The 16,694-nt window shown below is 42.9% G+C and overlaps 1 long non-coding RNA gene across 1 annotated transcript; it reads left to right on the top strand.

Moving 5' to 3' along the window:
* The first annotated feature begins 13,981 nt into the window (after nt 1-13,981).
* Nucleotides 13,982-15,175, top strand: LOC139354949 (uncharacterized). The gene is made up of 3 exons (XR_011605775.1): nt 13,982-14,099; nt 14,172-14,832; nt 14,888-15,175. It is a non-coding gene; the product is annotated as an uncharacterized lncRNA (long non-coding RNA).
* Nucleotides 15,176-16,694: the final 1,519 nt, after the last annotated feature.

The raw sequence follows: 16,694 nt of genomic DNA, 5'->3' as shown, positions 1-16,694 counted from the left end.
GCCATTAGAGTCCTGCAACAGCTGGAAACTGACGTGCAGCTCAGCCATCCAAGAGCGAGCCACGTCATTCGTTATCATATGTATGTAGACGATGTCCTTTCGGGAGCTGACTCCGCCGAGGACGCTAAGTTCATTGATAGCGAGCTACAAAGTGCTCTAGATTCCGCGGGGCTTCTATAGAGAAAATGGACCTCCAACCACAAAAAAATATTAGCTCATATCCAAAGCGATCATCTTCTGACAACAGAATTCCTCGAGATCGACACTGAGAGCACACAAAACTCTCGGCGTACGATGGAAGGCGACGTCCGATGAGTTCTTTTTCGTCCCACCAGATTTAGCAACGGAAACCTCCCCAACGAAACGCCAAGTCCTTTCCCAAATTGCCAAGCTGTTTGATCCAGCAGGCTGGCTCGCTCCATTTGTTGTGTGTGCCAAAATCTTTATGCAAAGATTTGGCTTCAGGATCTAGGTTGGGACGATAAACTTCCAATTGAGCTGTGCCATAGGTGGAACAGCTTTCTCCAGAGCTATTCGATCATAGCATCATACGGCATACGGCATACGGTGCTGCGATCTATATGCGAGTTGAGGTGGGCCATAAGACGATGGTGCACTTGCTTTCGGCCAAGACGCGTGTGGCGCCAGTCAAAACGGTGTCCCTTCCCAGGTTGGAGTTATGTGGGGCTCTCCTTTTAACAAAACCAGCGTGCCATTGGACGACGTTCGTTCTGGGGACCAGAACCCAACAGGGTGACGAAGATCACCGAGTCCACAGAGGCAGCCAATTGGTCACACGTTCAATCCGAACATAATCCAGCTGATTTGGCTAGTCTAGGAGTTCCCCTTCAAGAGCTGGTGGATAACCCGCTTTGGTGGCATGCAACGTCCACGCGATCATTGGCCCAGCCAGGGAACCGACCTGCCGGTGACTGAGATCGAAAAGCGTGCCATTAAAGCCCATGTGGCTTTTCCAATTTATATAGAGCTTTGCGGGTTCTCGCGTGTGTCCATCGATTTGTACAGCGATGTCAAAGGCAATCACCGCTTTCCGGGGTCCGTCTAGAGGCCCAGGACGTTGCCGACGCGGAACGACTCATGACAATTTTTACTCAGCGCAGGTATTTTTCTGAAGAACACCGCTGCTTGAGTCAGAAGTGTCCTTTCCCCGCTGCAAGTTCGATTATCTCCCTGAACACCGTTCTAGACCAGAAAGGAGTAATCAGGGCATGCGGCCGCGTAACGGCCTCCGACAGTTTGCGGTATGATGAACGACATCCTATAATCCTACCGTACGAATGTGCACTCTCGCGTCTTCTGGTAAAATTTACGCATCTCATTTCATTACATGGTGGTAATCAGTTAGTGTTGCGTCTCACCCGGTCCGGATACTGGGTTCCGAGAATAAAGAACTTGGTGAAGGCAGTGGTTAACTCCTGCAGGGTCTGCTTTATCCACAAAAAGAGATTGCAAATCCAGATGATGGGAAGTTTTCCGAAAGAGAGAGTGTCTTTTTATCGTCCGTTCACGTACACAGCGATAGACTACGCCGGCCCGTTTGATATAAAAAGTTATACCAGAAGACCTTGTCTCATTACAAAAGGGTATGTGTTGGTTTTCGTTTGTTTTTTTGAAAGGACATCCATCTAGAGCCTACATCCGACTTAACGACTAAAAAGTTTTTTGCCGCCTTCGCTCGTTTCGTATCTAGAAGCGGGTGTCCTCGGCAAGTCCAGTCCGACAATGGAAAAACCTTCGTCAGCGCTTCCACCGCGCTTTCCCGAAACTTCTTGCAAGCCGTTAAAGAGTCTGTGACCGATGCGTATAGTCAAGCGCAACAAGTGACAAGTTCCCACAGAAAATCTGCGCGTCGGCGACATGGTCGTCTTTAAGGATGACAATTTGCCCTCAAATGAGTGGCGACTCGGAAGAATAGACTCCGTTTTACCGGGAACCGATGGTCATGTCCGCTTAGTCGACATTCGTATGGCACGCGGCATAGTCAAACGTCCAGTGACCAAGGTGGTTCTTCTTCCAAAAGAGCCGTCCAAAACTACCTAGTAACGAGCCGCGTTTCTTACATACCATAGTCCGTAACCATTATCCACGTCATTATCCAACCTCTTACCAGGAAAATGGCCCCCGTCCACGTAGCACTCAGGCATTGGATAGCAGACGTCCGGGAGGTATTCAATCCTACCGATGCCGAGTCTGCCGCGGAAACGATCTTCTTTGGAAGTGTCAGAGGTTCCCAAAGCTGAGCGCAGGGAAGCGGCTGTCTCGCACAAGAGCACTTCACTGGGAGCTGTCGTAGCGGTGACCGGCGCAGAACGTGCGACCGGAACCATCACCCGCTGTTCCACATGCACGAACTTGTTTCCCGGCAAAAGTCCGGCTCCCAGCAACAGCCCGCTTCTCCGCAGCATTCGCGCCTGCAAGATCCGCCAACTCGGCAAACGCTTGCCCCTCCACCGCGCTCAGCATCATCGACACCAGCTCCGCCGCTCGCGGCACTTCTCTAACGTCATAGCGTCAACGTCCTCCCGACTGCTTTGGTGATCGTCGAGACCGGGGAGAAGACGTTCGACACCGCCGCTCTCATCGATCCGTGCACCCAGACAAGCTCCATCGATGCATCCCTGGCCAACGTGTTTCGTTTGCCGACAACAAACGTGGGCGATGAGAGCATCTGCACGGCGACGATTCGGTCGAAGGTCGACGAGGCAATCAAGCTGGAGGTGGTCCTCAAGATCGAACCGAACGTGCGCATTCGCACCCCCATCCGTGCGCTCAGTGAGAGCGTAGTAAAGAAGTTTAGGGAGCTACCGCTCGCGGATAAGCGGTTCCATCGGCCAGCCACCATTTCCCTAATCCTGGGCGCGGACGTTTACCCGAAGGTGATACAGCCGGGCTTCCACATGGTTCAGATCGACGGTTTTGCCAAGTACGTTTACTTGTTCTATACTCTGAAACTGGATACTAAGAGCTGTGTGTCGGCTTTGAAATTATCAATTTCTAAATTTGGGGTTTCGACTAGAATCATTGCCGTCCGGGGAATACGTTTTACAAGTGGAAGGTTTGACGAATGTTCGTCGCCAAACATTAAACATTTAATTGCTACAGGAGCTAGTCGTGGTAACGGCCAATAATTGAATCAGTAATATCATGGGAAATGGAAATGTGTCTTCTGGTATTCCAAAATTTATAGAGCACTAGAAATTTTAGTTTGGTCAATCAGTGCTGTTGAACTGTATTGATACTCATTTTACACCCTCCAGGTCCACAATTCATCATTGACACAAAATCACTAAGCAGTCGACCGCGACGCGAACAGAGCCGAACGGTGATGGCCTTTTTGCAGTGATTCAGTGCTTCAAAAGCGCTGTTTGGTACTACTGGGCATGTATGCTTACATATATATGCATACTTATATGTATTTCAGACTTGACTAGGTACCTTTTAAAAAACCGTAACAATGCTTAGTAATTCTGGAAATAGTTTTGATCGAATAAATTAGCATACAAGCTTAATTACACAGGTACACAGCAAAAAATATTTACGAGCCATTACTAGTTTTGCATGAAAATTGGATCCCAGTGAGTGAAAGTCGCATACAAACTTGTGTTTCATCACCAACATGTTCCGCGGTATGGCTAAGAGTACAAAAAGTAGACTTTTGTCCACATATTAAATTATGTGGCCTACTTCATTGGACTTAACTTAAATATTTTTGCTGAAACACACTTTCACTACATGACGTCATTACACAAAAATAGTGTGACGTCAAGTTAAAACTCCCAAAATTTTCACAATTTCTCTGATGGAAAACCGCTTTTAAATAATAAATCCTACGTTCATGGAAACCATTTTTATTTTTCTTTGATTCGATGGCCCCTGTACGCTTTAATTTCGGTTTAAATCAATTTCATGAGGAGATTATATTAGATTTGATATAGCAATAAAACATTCAGGGTATTCCCTAAACTGTTAAATTGCTGAATTGTTGAAAATTCAACAGAAAATTTCAGCAATTAAGGGAACGACCCTAAAAGTTCCCTGTTGAATTTTAAATTTTAAGATGTCTGCTGTATGTCAGATTGTCAAATTGTCAGGTTGTGTTTACCAAAGATTATGTTTAAAATTAAGGAAAATGCTAAGAATAAGCCAAAAAACATAACTGTTAGAACAACAGGTAACATCCTATCAGATATCCTTTATTTGCATATTTTATACGATTGCAATTCCTCCATGTTTGCAAGTGACCAGAGTTACCCTCTAACTTTTAGTCGAGAACAGCGACAATTCTGGTTTTCAGCAATTAAAAAAAAATTTTCAACAGCCTCGTGGCTGTTGTTAACAGCTGATCAAAATTCAACAACTCAGCAATTCAACAGTTTAGGGAATACCCAGATTTTTTTTCGTCTTATTATATACTCCTAAATGTTGTCAAATTTTACATAAGTCATGGCAACCCATAGACTATGAACAAACGCATATGTTTTTATACCCGTTACTCTTGGAGTAAAAGGGTATACTAGATTCGTCAGAAAGTATGTAACAGGCAGAAGGAAGCGTTTCGACCCCATAAAGTGTATATATTCTTGATCAGGATCACTAGGCGAGTCGATCTAGCCATGTCCGTCTGTCCGTATGAACGCTGAGATCTCGGAAACCATAAGAGCTACAACACTGAGACTCAGCATGCAGATTGCTGATTCCTGCGCAGCGCAAGATTGTTTCAGAAATGTGCCACGCCCACCCTAACGCCCACAAGCCGCCCAAAACTGTGGCTCCTACAGTTTAGATGCTAGGAAAAAAATTTTAGCTGAAATGTATTGTTCTTATCAATACCTATCGATTGACCCAAAAAAAGTTTGCCACGCCCACTTTAACGCCCACAAACCGCTCACAAACTTAAAAAAATCGTAAATATGAACGCGGATATCTCGGAAACTATCAAAGATAGAGAAATAGGATATCAGATTTAGATTCCGTAGCCTTGTACGCAGCGCAAGTTTGTTACGAAAATAGCGAAATACTCGTGGAGTAAAAGGGTATACTAGATTCCTCGGAAAGTAAGTAACAGGCAGAAGGAAGCGTTTCCGACCCCACAAAGTATATATATTCTTGATCAGGATCACTAGCCGAGAAGATCTAGCCATGTCCATCTGTCCGTCTGTCTGTCCGGATGAACGCTGAGATCTCGGAAACTATGAGAGCTAGGCTATTGAGATTCGGCGTAAAGATTCCTGAGCTTCTTACGCAGCGCAAGTTTGTTTCAGTAGACTGCCACGCCCACTCTAACGCCCACAAGCCGCCCGAAACTGTAACTCCTACAGTTTTGATGCTAGATAGAAAATTTTAACTGAAATGTATTGTTCTCATCAATACCTATCGATTGACCTAAAAAAAAGTTTGCCACGCCCACTTAAACGCCCACAAGCCGCGAAAACCTGTGACGCCCACAATTTGCATGCTAGATAAAAAATTTTAACTGAAATGTATTGGTGTCGTCAATACCTATCGATTGATCTAAAAATAAATTGACCCAAAAAATTTTTTGGCACGCCCACTTTAACCCCTACAAACTTCAAAAAATCGTAAGTATGAACTCGGATATCTCGGAAACTATTGCCTTGCCAGCGCAAGTTTGTAACGCGAATATGCCACGCCCACTCTAACGCCCATAACGCTTAAATCTGTCTACCGCCGGTAGGTGGCGCATTTTAATCTCGCTTTGCTGCTTGCATATCTCCATTTCCCTTTGAGTAACGGGTATCTGATAGTCGAGGTACTCGACTATAGCGTTCTTCCTTGTTTTTACTCAAGACGTAAAAATTATATAGTCGCATATTTATACCCGTTACTCGTAGAGTAAAAGGGTATACTAGATTCGTCGGAAAGTATGTAACAAGCAGAAGGAAGCGTTTCTGACCCCATAAAGTATTTATATTCTTGATCAGGATCACTAGCCGAGTCGATCTAGCCATGTCCGTCTGTCCGTCTGTCCGTATGAACGCTGAGATCTCGGAAACTATGAGAGTTACAATACTGGGATTAGGCACGCAGATTCCTGAGATTCCTGCGCAGCGCAAGTTTGTTTCAGTACAGTGCCGCCCAAAACTGTGGCTCCTACAGTTTTGATGCTAGATAGAAAATTTTAACTGAAATGTATTGTTCTCATCAATACCTATCGATTGACCCAAAAAAAAATTTGCCACGCCCACTCTAACGCCCATAACGCTTAAATCTGTATACCGCCGGTAGGTGGCGCATTTTAATCTCGCTTTGCTGCTTGCATATCTCTATTTAGCTGAGTAACGGGTATCTGATAGTCGAGGTACTCGACTATAGCGTTCTTCCTTGTTTTGTTTTACAAAGTGCAGTGGCACGCGCCAACAGCGAGGAGTAAACAAAAAAAATCAAGTAAAGGGGTGAGAGGAAGACTTGGTGCATTCTGTTTGAGTGATTGAAAAGGAAGCATCCATTTAAATTGTGCTCAGCAGAGTTACTTTAATCGTTTTCTTAAGCTAAAATAATAAAGTCAGGTAAGTGTTACATTAAGTTTAAGGTGTTGCGCATTTATCTCAGTTTAAAGTACGTAAAATTAGAAGGTATTCAATGGGTTCCGTTAGCCGAAAGTTGATGATGAAATGTCTTGTGCCAATAAAAATCCCGGAAAGGGTTTATATACAACTCTTAAAGGTAAATACACAAATAAATAAGTAAAACATATTTTGTAATCATATGCATATATTTTTTCAGGAGTGTTGGTCAAGGATTCGGATTACCCGGACAAAGGTTTAAGGAAGGCGATGACCAATGTAAAAAGCAAATTAACGTAAAATAAAACGAGGAAGAACGCTATAATCGAGTACCTCGACTATCAGATACCCGTTACTCAGCTAAAGTGACCAAAGGGAAATGGAGATATGCAAGCAGCAAAGCGGGATTAAAATGCGCCACCTACCGGCGGTAGACAGATTGAAGCGTTATGGACTTTAGAGTGGGCGTGGTAATTTTTTTTTGGATCAATCGATAGGTATTGACGAGACCAATACATTTCAGTTAAAATTTGTTATCTAGCATGAAAACTGTGGGCGTCACAGGTTTGGGCGGTTTGTGGGCGTTAAAGTGGGCGTAGCAAACTTTTTTTTGGGACAATCGACAGGTATTGATGAGAACAATACATTTCAGTTAAAACAAGGAAGAACGCTATAGTCGAGTACCTCGACTATCAGATACCCGTTACTCAAAGGGAAATGGAGATATGCAAGCAGCAAAGCGAGATTAAAATGCGCCACCTACCGGCGGTAGACAGATTTAAGCGTTATGGGCGTTAGAGTGGGCGTGGCAAATTTATTTTTGGATCAATCGATAGGTATTGACGACACCAATACGTTTCAGTTAGTTTTTTATCTAGCATGCAAATTGTGGGCGTCACAGGTTTTCGCGGCTTGTGGGCGTTTAAGTGGGCGTGGCAAACTTTTTTTAGGTCAATCGATAGGCATTGATGAGAACAATACATTTCAGTTAAAATTTTCTATCTAGCATCAAAACTGTAGGAGTTACAGTTTTGGGCGGTTTGTGGGCGTTAGAGTGGGCGTGGCACTCTACTGAAACAAACTTGCGCTGCGCAGGAATCTCAGGAATCTGCGTGCCTAATCCCAGTATTGTAACTCTCATAGTTTCCGAGATCTCAGCGTTCATACGGACAGACGGACAGACGGACATGGCTAGATCGACTCGGCTAGTGATCCTGATCAAGAATATATATACCTTATGGGGTCGGCAACGCTTCCTTCTGCCTGTTACATACTTTCCGACGAATCTAGTATACCCTTTTACTCTACGAGTAACGGGTATAATTATTCTAGCATCAAAACTGTAGGAGCCACAGTTTTGGGCGGTTTGTGGGCGTTAGAGTGGGCGTGGCACTCTGCTTAAACAAACTTGCGCTGCGTAAGAAGCTCAGGAATCTGCACGGCAAATCTCAATAGCCTAGCTCTTATAGTTTCCAAGATCTCTGCGTTCATCCGGACAGACAGACGGACATGGCTAGATCTACTCGGCTAGTGATCCTGATCAAGAATATAGATACTTTAAGGGGTCGGAAACGCTTTCTTCTGCCTGTTACATACTTTCCGACGAATCTAGTATACCATTTTACTCTACGAGTAACGGGTACAACTAGGCTTACTAACAATAATTGTCCCTTAACAGAAATCCTAAATCACGCTATTTAATTAAAATGAATTTAAAAGTAAAAAAAATTGTATGTACTTTAAATTCTATATTTTCATAAGTGAAAACTCATTGTAAATATTCTGAATTTCACAAGTGATTTCACTTGGGACGTGTCACTTGCAAGTGATTTCATAAGTGAAAGCTCATTGGAAATATTCTGAATTTTTCAAGTGATTTTACGTGGGACGTGTCACCGGAACAAGTGAAGTCCCGTGGGTAAGTAAAATCTTAAAAAAAGTTATTTATTGTACGAAATTGACACACATACGTTCACAATTAAGAATTTGCACACTGAATGAACAGACGCAAATACGATTTGCGAAAAATAAAAGGTAGGCGGCTAAATTTCGACGAATAAAGCGATCGCTTCGATTTTCCATTCATCATGCCGGATTCAAATCCTGATTTAACTGCTCACGTCCGGGATCTGCAGCAGCAACTAGAGGCACTTCGGACAAACCGGGATGAAACACGGGAACACCACGACTGCATCGGGCCCATCTGTGTGCGCAACTTCCACCGAAGACCCCTGGAAAAAGATCAACGTCTCCAATTCCAAGGACGCTCACGCAGTTCATCGCTTGGCCTCGTGCAAACTGGAAATTCGAATCAACAGGCATCTGGGCCTCAAGAGAAGCTTTGCTTCTACCACGACCGATTTGGAGATAACGCTCAAAAGTGCCGCCCACCATGTTCCCGCTCCTCGTCGTTAAACTAAAGGAGCTGTCGCCCGACACGCTGGTCGGCGGCAGCACGAATATAACCAGCGAGCCCACAGTTCAGCCAGCTGTTCTACAGGAGCAGCGCTTACACGTCACCGATCGCACATCTCACATCCGCTTCCTCGTTGGTTCTGGATCTGTGGTTTCCGTCATACCACGAACGATGGGTAGACAAAAAACTTTACATGGCCGTTCATTATCAGCTAATATTGGGGCAGACTTTTTGAGCAAATTCCAATTGCCCATTGATCTTAAAAACCAACGCTTGATCGACTCAATTACTGGACTATCAACACCACCATGTCTTGCACAAGCGAAACACATATCAATTTCCAGTGTATGTCCAAATTTCATAAACTTCTAAGTGAATTTGTCGACATGACAAAGCCATCGATAAAAGCAGCTACGCAACACGACGTGCGTCACTATATGAAAACAAATGGAATACCTGTTGCTGATAGACCATGACGCCTCTCCGGTGAAAAACTTGTCACTGCCAAGAGAGAAATAAGCTTCTGAGCAAGGCATACGCCCGTCAAAAAGTCCTTGGTCCAGCCCGTTACATATGGTTCCCAAAAAGGACGGTGGCTGGCGGTCATGTGGAGCTTATCGAAAACTAAATTGCAGAAAACGATATCCAAAAAACAGCGGTGTGCACTCCTTTTGGACTCATTGAGTTTCAGTACATGCCGTTGGGGCTAAAAAACGGGACTCAAACATTTCAACGCTTTATGGACAACATCTTTCGCGGCACGGACTTTGTTTATTGCTACATAGACGACATACTTATAACGTCGCATTCCATCGCGGAACACGAAGAACATCTTCGGGCTGCCTTGCAAGTACTTCAGAAACATGGCCTTAGCATTAATCTGACCAAATGCCATTTTGCGCAATCTCAAGTAAATTTTCTCAGCTATACGATCAACGAATTTTGAATTAAACTACCCACCGAACGCATAGATGCCATTCTTAATTATGCACGTCCTGAAACCATAAGCCAACTTGGTCGTTTCTTGGGCGTTATAAATTACTATCGCAGATGTTTGGCTCGATCATCACACATACAAGCACCGCTCACAGAGTTTCTAAAGGATGTTAAAAAAATTATCAACGTAAAATTGAATGGACATCAGAGCTTCATGCATCTTTTGAAGCTTACAAACAAAGCATAGCAGACGCAGCCCTCTTTTCTTTTCCCGCACCAAAATCTGAAGTTCAGCTGGTTTGCTATGCATCCCATTTCGAAATCGGAGCAGTTTTGGAGTAGCGTACACACGGAAATTGGCAACCTCTAGGATTGTTCTCAAAGAAGCTGATCAACACGGAGAAAAATTACTCGACGTACGACCGAGAGATGCTCGCTATCTTCGAATCCATTAAATATTTCAAACACCTTGTTGACGAGCGCATTTTTGTCATCAGAACGGATCACAAGCAGCTCGTGTACGCATTTCAGCTGCGACCAGAGAAAGCATCACCGAGACAGCTACGACATTTGGCTTTCATCTCTCAATTCTGCACGATTATTATGCGTATGAAGGGATCCGAGAATGCAGACTGTCATCAAATTATAGCAAATTGAAAAGGAACAAGCGTTAGATCCTGAACTGGTACACCTCTTCAAAGGAACCACATCTTTAAAACTTCAAAGGGTTCGATTTGATGACAACATTTCACTGTATTGCGATGTTTCTACAGGAAGCGTTCGTCCTTATTTACCCAAATCTTTGCGCAATGCTGTGTTTTCGTTTATTTACGGTTTGTCTCATCCCAGTGGTCGGTCAACAGTTCGTCAAGGGCACCAAAAGTTTGTATGGCCCTCGATGAATAAAAATGTCCTCGAACGGTGCAGAGTTTGTCTACCTTTTCAGCGCTCTAAGATCTCACCAGAAAAGATCGAAGTGCCAAACCTTGACATTGTAGTTATGCCGTTACAACAAAACTATCGGTACTGTCTGACGATGATTGACAGATTTACGCGATGGCCAGAAGCTGTACCTCTCTCAAATATTACTGCTGAGACAATAGCTACAATGTTCTGGACTCACTGGATATCTCGATTTGGTTATCCAAAAACGATAACTATGGACCAAGGAACACAATTTGAGTCAGCCCTTTTCAAACATCTTGCTAATCTGGCTGGAAGTAAACACATACACACGACGGCCTACCATCCTCAGTCAAACGGAAATGAGTTTCTTACCGACTTGGACGAAACGGTTGACCCCCACCTCTTTTTTAAGTATTTTTCGAGAGCACATGCAAAAAGTGCAACCGACATCAATAGCACATCATATCAAGCAAAGGAAAGGAATCGATAAATGTAGGCATGTATTTCTCCGCACTGACGCCGTAAAGCTGTCTCTGAAAGCCCCTTACACTGGTCCTCATGAGATTGTCAGGCGCGAAAACGATCGTGTTTTTACTATTAGACTAAATGGCCATGAGTCTGCAGTATTAGTTGATCGCCTCAAACCAGCATTTTTAGTAAAGGACGACCGCCAGTTGGATTCTTAAGAAGTTACCCCTAGACTGACCAGGATATATGAGAGGGAGAAATTTCAACCTCATAATGGGGCATTGTCTCTCCTTGAGGCCTCAAAAGGGTTAGCGCCAAAATCGGGCGTCTATAGCACTCATTCCCTTTCTACATCTCCTAAGGAGCAGTTGTGCGTGACTTCAAGTTTTTCTAAAGTGTAGAAAGTCCAAGGTGCAGATCCGTTTGAGCCGCTCCTATCGCTGGCGAAAGTCTTAAGGAGATCGGGAATCACTTACATTTGCGTGCCAGCACAAAGTTTTTTGAGGTAAGGAAGAGCGTTACCGGGAGAAAAAAATTTGGCCGAAATCATGTTTTTCTACTAGGCCGGTAGAATAGCCTGGCAACCTGAACTGGGGAAGCCAAATCGGTAGGACCTTTAGAGCCCGCGGCGCAGAGCATTGGAAGCAGCGATCGTAGGTCAAATAACTATTTTTGGGTCTTAGTTTTTGATATAAAGTCCAATTGTGAAGTGGATGAGCAAAGGCTCAGTAGTAAGACTTGAGTTCCACTTAAGAGGTTAACCTTTATATTCCAGTCTTTGAGCGAGCAGTCGTTTACAAACCGCGTTTGGGAATACACCGAAATGGAGTTCGAGGAAGGCGATACACTCGCTCCACGCGGAGTCGAACGAGTTAAAAATTTTTCTTACTGATTAAGTAATTTTTTTTTTATTTTTTTTTTGTAGGCCAACGCAAAGTTGCTGATGAAAAAAAATTTGGAAAAATTTTAATGTGCGAATGGCCAGAAGGGACCTAAGTGTTTTTCTCTTCTCTCTTTCCCACACCTAACACCTAATAGAAAAAAATGTATAAGGTTAACGTTGTCTCTGCCCAAAGTGATGAAAAGATTGTGATTTTTACTTTCCCGAGACAAGTTAAAATTTTCAGCACCCGAGTACATCCCAGAAAGCGCTTTCGACGATGGAACCGCGTGGCACGGTTGAGTGGAAAATTCTCCTAGTTTGATTGGTTTTAATAACTTTTAATATTCATACGGCTTTGCAGTATGCGTCATAAAAGAGAAGGCCCTATCGGAAAGTACAAGAAATTTAATTTACAAATTTATATTAAAGGGCTGAGAAAGAAGGGAATGTAAAGAGAAAAATAAAAAGTCGAACCTCTTCGGCCCGTTTTCACCAAAAATATGTTTAGATGTTTGACAGCTCGTTTGATTTAAAATCCATTGAATGTACCCTTCAGTTTTGCTTTGTTCGAGATATTGTTCTAAAAAGAAACCATTATTGGCCCGGCTAATATGTCCCTTTGAGACCCATGGACGATGGGGCTGCTATGGTCACAATGTGTTTTAGGGTCCTAGCAGCCATAGGTAGGGAGGGTAAATCAGGCCTCGGACATCTGAGGTGTGGGACGTTCAGGGGGATTATCCGATGCAACAATTATCTTTTTTCCCTAACTTAAGCGATTATTATTATTATTATTATTATTATTATTATTATTATTATTATTATTATTATTATTATTATTATTATTATTATTATTATTATTATTATTATTATTATTATTATTATTATTATTATTATTATTATTATTATTATTATTATTATTATTATTATTATTATTATTATTATTATTATTATTATTATTATTATTATTATTATTATTATTATTATTATTATTATTATTATTATTATTATTATTATTATTATTATTTGGCTAAGACGTCTAGTGATCCTCAACCGAGAATCGCTGGTCCTTTTGCACGCAATTAAATCTTTTTATCGTTATAATAAGTATAGGCATCTTGAGGGGCGTGGCAAGAACACCACCCTAACTGCTGGCAAGCAAGAGTCTGAACCTTTTCTGTATTGCGTGCGGCACCCCTCCCAAGTTCAACGTCTCGCCTGAAATTTGGCAGTCGTAGCATTTACGACCGTCAAGATTAAATCATTATTGTTATAAGATATGCAAGCAGCAAAGCGAGATTGAAATGCGCCACCTAGCCGCGATATCAACACATGGTTATGTGGGCGGCAGACGAATTTCAGAGTTGATGGCGTTAGAATGGGCAAGCAAACTTTTATTGGGTCAATCGATAGGTATTGACGAGACCAATTCATTTCAGTTAAAATTTTGTTTCTGGGACGAAAGTTGTGGGCGCCACAGGTTATTGCTGTTTTTAGGCGTTAGAGTGGACGTGGCATATTCGCGTAACAAACTGCGTTTAAGGCTACGGAATCTAAATCTGGAATCCCAATTCTCTATCTTTGATACGTTTTGAGATATCCGCGTTCAAACTTACGATTTAATGAAGTTTGTGGGCGGAAAGAAAATATAACGCTTTTTGCCTTTACAGAAACAGAGGATATTGTTTAATATTTCCATATGTTGATAAAAATCAATGGTTCAAAGACAAAAACTGCAAAATAAATCGTCTCGAAGTTAAACAGCTTAATATAATATTAAGCGGCGGACAATCCATTTTGCAACTGGAATTCAAATTAGAGGTGTCAAAACATCGATGAAAACATCGATGCATCGATATTTTTAAAATTTTCTAAATCATCGATGTTATTTTTCAACCATCGATGTTTCTGTGCCGTCACTATTAAGAAAAAAGGCAAAGGAAAGGTACGTAAAAGAGCAGATTTTTTTTCATTTTTTCTATTATAATATTAAAGTTCTTCTTTTGCTGTTTTTCAGTAATAGAACATTCAATTGGTGGAGCAGGCGACGGCGCTAAGATGGACAAATTTTGGCCACTAAGGATGCACTAACCATTGCTTTGCTGGGCACTGCAAAGGCCCCTTTGCCCTTTGTGTCAGAGGATCTCGAGATCTTAGAAGAACTGTGCACGTTATTGAGTCCTTTCGACAAAGCGACAAAAAGGATTTCGGGTGGAAAGTACCCCACGATATCTTTGATTATTCCTATTAATTGCGAAATGCAAATTCAAATAACTAGCTTAAAGGACAGTTTTAAAACACCAGAGGTCATACTAGCCTTTGATGCTATTGATGGACGCTTTGCAGAACGTTTCGCTCCTTACGAATCCCGATCAGTAACAAGGATTGCCACGATAATTGACCCGAGGTTCAAAAAACTGGGTTTTTGCACCCGGAGCAATGCCGACCAGGCATGCCATGGGTTGGAGGAGGAGCTCATCATTGCCATTAGAAAGTTGTCTGCGTCGGAAAAGCCTGCACCACCAAGCCAGACTAAACCATCGGACTATTTCACTTGCTTGCAAGCAAAATTGCAAGCGAAAAATAGCACGGCGCGCTCCGAAGCCATAGTTATGCTCAGGCAGCATATTGAAACTTCAAATGAGGCCGAAGTGTGCGAGCCGTTGCAATATTGGAAGGTAAGTTTCTAAATTGTTTTATGTCATTATTTTTATTAATTTATTATACTTTCAGGAATCGTCGAACAGTATGGCGCCCTTTAAAGAAGTGGTCAAAAAATGTATATGTATCCCTGCCACTTCCTGCGAGTCAGAAAGAGCCTTCAGCAAGGCGGGGCAAATTATTTCTGACCGCAGGACGCGCCTAAAGCCTGACGTCGTCGACAAACTTATGTTTATTAACAAAAATTATAGTTTTCTTAAAAATGTTTAATTTAGTTATAAGAAATGATCTCCGAAATGATCTCTCTCTCAGTCTAAAACACCAAGTGAATAAATGTTATGTTATATATTTTTAATACAACCACAAGTGTGCATTTGAACAATTTAAAAAATTTTGGTAATTCTTAAATAGTCGGGCCGGAACGCTTAGTTTAGCCAGGAGAAATTTTTAAAGTTTGCCTCTTTACCAAATCGACCCTTTTCAGGGCTACATAATATTCATAAAAAAGTTGCAAATTTCAAATGATTTATATACTTGTCACATATAAGCATAAATGTATGTATATTTTGTGTATAAGTGAAGATACACTTACAGTTATTGGTGTTTATTTAAAACACACATGTTAAATGCAACTTAAATCATTGCAAATTACTAAAAACAAAACCAACAAAAACAAAAATTAAAAACAATAGGAAAAAAGCAAAAACATTAACATTAACGTAACATTATGTGTGTGGTGTGTCTGTGTGCGTGCTGTTGGTTTTCGGCGATCGCCAACGGTTTTTTAAGTGCAATTTGGTCAAACTTTTAAAATTTCTCCTGGCTAATCAAGCGCGTCCCCAAAATAATTTTTTCATCAAAATTCATGATTCATCGCCCTCCAAATATGGATTTTTGTTAATTAGTCGGGTCGTTCCGGCCCGACTATTTAAGAATTACCAAAATTTAATTTTAATTTTTTAAAACATCGATGTTTCATCGATGTTTTATCGATGTTTTGGGTGAAAAACTGTAACGAACTGATTTTGTGTGTCTGCTCGCTACGAGATTCGTGCGGCTAGCTCAGAAGATTGTGCGTTCGTCCCACCAAATTTATATGACGTGATTGCCCGTAGATCAGTGAGAAAACAAAGTGTTCAAATGGTAACAGTGGGATTTATTCTCGTGGTATTAGTACAACGGGTGTGTGGCTGGGCTGGCTTCGGTATCTCTTGGCTCTGGTTCCGCCGGCTGCTGGCGCTTCTCTTTCTGGCTCCTCGACGCGTTGACTCGTCCTCCTCTGGATCCTGGGTCTCGAGACGCTCGTAGTGGCCGCCTCTGCTTGCTTGCCGACGCGTTGCCTCGGGGTCGCTTGTTGCGCCTTAGACCCGCAGAGAGTTCGGCCTTGTGGGCTTATGGAAGCGTCACCGTTCTCAGACTAGGGTGAACAAGCCTTGCTCTCCAGGCTGACGCCTTTCGAGGCAATACCTGTCCCTTGCTCTGTCCCGGACGGTCCCGCTAGGTTCTTGCAGTTCGCGCTGACAGTCAAGGCTGCCGCCCGGAGGCTGTCTAGCGGTTCACTTCGCTTTACGCCTAGCGCAGACGAACGTTCCACCCGGCTTCACCCTAATGCGTGACGTCCGCGACGCTCCTGCGCTCCCCAATGAGCTCCGCGCGGCGATGGTAACGTGGCTGCCGGAAATGTCTGCTGGCGTCGCTGTCGATGTCCTCTGCGCTGTCTTCTGACCAGTATCTCGTTGTTCTGGCGCTCGGGGAGCTGGGCGGTCGCTGCTCGGGAACTTCGCCGGTAATCGCAGGGCTCTCCAGGCTGCCGCCTCTTGAAACCGCAAATCGATCTACCGCTCGTCCGTCACGCCAGGTCCTGCTTGGTCGGGCAAGG

The sequence above is a fragment of the Drosophila suzukii genome, unplaced genomic scaffold (assembly GCF_043229965.1).
Source record: "Drosophila suzukii unplaced genomic scaffold, CBGP_Dsuzu_IsoJpt1.0 scf_5, whole genome shotgun sequence".
NCBI classification, from domain to species: domain Eukaryota; kingdom Metazoa; phylum Arthropoda; class Insecta; order Diptera; family Drosophilidae; genus Drosophila; species Drosophila suzukii.
This window is presented reverse-complemented; position numbering and strand designations above follow the sequence as displayed.